Genomic DNA, 3,577 nt, shown 5'->3' on the forward strand with positions numbered 1-3,577 from the left:
CGTGACTGACAGGGGTGGGGTGAACGGGCCCCCGTGGCCCCCCGCTGGATCCGCGCCTGAACCTACCTAGGCATATACCGTAGGTTGGCAAATCAGACAAACTATGCTTAGCCCAACTAGCCTTCAATTAAATAAAATTATACAAACTGTTTTTGGTTCAATGCGTCGTAATAATGTATGTACGAAAGTGAGTTCTACGCAATATTGTTGGAATATAATAATATATTGCTTATGTCTTTGATTTTTTTTCTCTATATAATATATATATATTATATTTTGTTTTAAACAATGTCGGGTGGGGGGGAGGCCCTCGCACTTGGGGCCCTGGCGTCCCCCCCCCCCGTCAGCGCCCGAGCGTGAAGCCACTGATGTAACAACTGCTGATTGTAGCAACCCCAAAAACGAACGGCGCTTCAGAAAATACAGTACAAGTATACCATAAAGTTTTTTTTTAAATTATTTTCTTCTGGAAGCTCTGATAAATTAACATTTTGAGGGGTTTCTAAAATCCATAATTTGTAATATCCTATTTAAATTTTCATTCATTTAAGTATTGTCTAGCGACCTACAGTAAAAACAGGAAAAATTTATGATTATGGCACCTCAAAATGGCCGGAAATGGCACTCTCTGAGACAATTATGATATTTATTTTTTCTCCATTTTCTTTTATAATTTTAGGGGGCTCTTTTCCCTTGAATAACACAACTGTGAAATTGTAATTTTTTCATGGTCTTTACATCTGTAGGCCTACAGATGATATGGATGCAATCTGCAATCACTGGAGCTGATAATTTCCAACAGATTTCAGCACATTATTAGCACATTATTAAAAATCAACGGGCAAAAAAATGTAATGCATACTATAGCATTTCGCGATAATTGGGAACGATTTTAGTGAAATAATAGGTTTTTAAAAGTTTGAAATTGGGTGGTCCAGGGGCAGATGGCCTTGAGGGGGTTTGTGAGAAAAGCGACAAAGTAGCATTTTGAGGGTCTTACATAATAGATTTCTCAAACACATAATTCATGAATATTTCATTTAAATTTTCATTAATTTGGGTGTTTTTGGAACTAGAAAAAGTAATGTTATTTTGTCCTGTACATCTGCATGCCTATAGATAACATTCTGCATATTATGTAGATCAATCTGCAATCAACGGAGACGATCAATTTCTAACAAATTTCATGCCACATTACTGTATTAAAAATCAACGGTTAGATAGCTGGCAAATATATAATGCAAGGCATGCTTAAAATTTTGTGATAATTCGGAACGATTTACATACTCGCAAGGGGGAAAGTAGTTGTGTATGATATTAAGAATCACACGCCATAAATTATAAGCTGATGTAGTCCTAAAAGTGTGCTGTATTAAATGATGGTGAGGAGTCAGAATGGTTTAAATTGGAAACAGGAGTCTTTCCATATGATTCCAACACACTTTTTTTGCCCGACCCCCTTGAAATCGTCCAATATTTTGCTTACTCGATGATGTCTGGACTAGTGAGAGTTATATAGGTCAAGCCACGTGACCTTGACCTTTGACCCGAAATATCACAAAAATATATATATTGATTTTCGGGAAATTCACACCTCAGAATTTTGAGGTCCCCGACGGGGTATGGTAATGGGGAGAAAATGGGGCGTGTTCTGGCGTCGCTCTAAATTCGAAAGTACAATAGTCCAACAGGAGAGGCGCGCCCTCAAAAGTTAGACAATTGGGTTTTCAAGGGCTTCTTTAATCAATTTTAGAGTCTACTAATAATATGTAGACAATTCATATATTTTTTACCGACGATTTGTAGTTATTCTCCCTGACAGGGTGCCAGCACTCCCCGACGGGGGCCCTGCCCTGTCACCATTGGGCATTCCCCGGGCTTTCACTCGTGCCACCACTGAGCCCCTCCATGTAAATAACACGGCCGAGGTAAATTATGCAGAGTAATAGCGATCAAGGAGAAAGGCGTGATCAAAGTCTACCAATACGCGAAAGTATCTACTGATTGTTGAAAAAAAAGAACCCCACCCCCCACCCCCAAAACAAAGAGCTACATTGAACGCAACGTGACACCCCACTGAAGAGAACACTTAAAATAACCTATGGTAAAAATTACCAAAAGAAAGATCGCATATCTTGCACCGATGATGTTTTACTGATCTAACGTGACCTAATAAGTTGTATAGTTAAGAAATAACGAGAGTAATTTCTAAAACAAATTGAAACTATGCTAAACCGAAAGTCAGAAACAAAGGGTAAAGGTAAAGGTAGGTGAATAACCCATAACTTGCAACGTCACTGTGCTGAATTGCGTATGGGCGTGGTCCGTGACTACCTAGCAGCCGTAAAGAGGCGCTCCTTAGTAGATACATCATTCCACAACGACAGTGAAATAAACCATAATATCGGGTTAACCCCCTACTCTTCCGAAAGATGCAATGGGTTTTTTAAAGTGCACACGAGCAAGATGTATACACTGGACCTCCATTTTAAGTGATCCTTATCCGAGAAGACTTGGTTCTACCAACTGAACCATGGCAAGGACCAGCGCCGATGTTAAGGTTTTAGCTACCGGCGCCCCTGCCTTACCGCTCGGAAACTCGACTAGCCTGTTACGTGAAGGCTTACATTTGAAATTCATTTCGCAGATATTTGATACAATATATTGACACACATGTCATTAGTATCACCCTTAATGCATAAAAGCGGGAAAGCCAACATTCCTTTAGCAAATATTTTACTACCGATCTTTGAACTATAGTACTTTGTTATAAAATTGTCGTCGTTTAACGTGAATTGTTGATTTATCTATCATTAAATAGTAAGACTTACATAGATGCATGCGGTGTGGACATATGCTTCTTGAAAAAGAAATGTGAAGATTGTGATGATCCGTGTCTGACAAACCTTAGTCCGTTTTCCAAAGAAAGTAAGGTTACGTTTCTATTAAATTATCAAACTACTTAAAAATACATTGTTTGGAGAAAAAAGGGGGAGAAAATCCTTCGAATATCCATTCACTTAAAACAATGAATTGCTCATTAACCCCTATAAGATATATGTATATTTTACAAAAAAAATATTTTAGCAAAAAATAATTCATGATGACAGCATTTCTGATGGCGAAAGAAAATAATTTTATTCTATTCGAGCATTAGGGAGGAATCAATAATGTAAACTAGGTCCATATACATTCAATTCCATCATACAATAAAAAAGACGAAATTCTCTGTCGAAGAAGGAATTCTTTATCATTATATATATATATATATATATATATATATATATATGTATATATATATATAGTAGATAATATCGAATCTTTTTTAAATAAATTAGTTTGAACTTATATATATATATATTTTTTTTTTCTTTATAAATTAACACGTGATGAGGGGTTAACATTTTAGAAATCACAAGGTGGTCACATATTTCGTTGATATGCAAATAAGCTCGAATATGCAAAAAATATATTGCCGCGCCCCTTTTTCATTGCAAGTAAGCTACAACAGCAGGCTACACTTAATGTACATATTGAAAACAAAGATTTAATTAAATTAGCTTAATTGTACAAAAAA

The 3,577-nt window shown here is 36.6% G+C and overlaps 1 long non-coding RNA gene across 1 annotated transcript in view; it reads left to right on the forward strand.

The window, feature by feature from the left end:
• The first annotated feature begins 2,471 nt into the window (after positions 1-2,471).
• Positions 2,472-3,577, forward strand: part of LOC117110580 — a 5,983-nt gene continuing 4,877 nt past the window's right edge. Inside the window, exon 1 of the long non-coding RNA XR_004445727.1 lies at positions 2,472-2,928. This is a non-coding gene — a long non-coding RNA (uncharacterized LOC117110580). The remainder of the gene's footprint in view (positions 2,929-3,577) is intronic.

The sequence above is a fragment of the Anneissia japonica genome, unplaced genomic scaffold (assembly GCF_011630105.1).
Source record: "Anneissia japonica isolate Jap-2015-1 unplaced genomic scaffold, ASM1163010v1 scaffold288295_len31675_cov110, whole genome shotgun sequence".
Taxonomy (NCBI): domain Eukaryota; kingdom Metazoa; phylum Echinodermata; class Crinoidea; order Comatulida; family Comatulidae; genus Anneissia; species Anneissia japonica.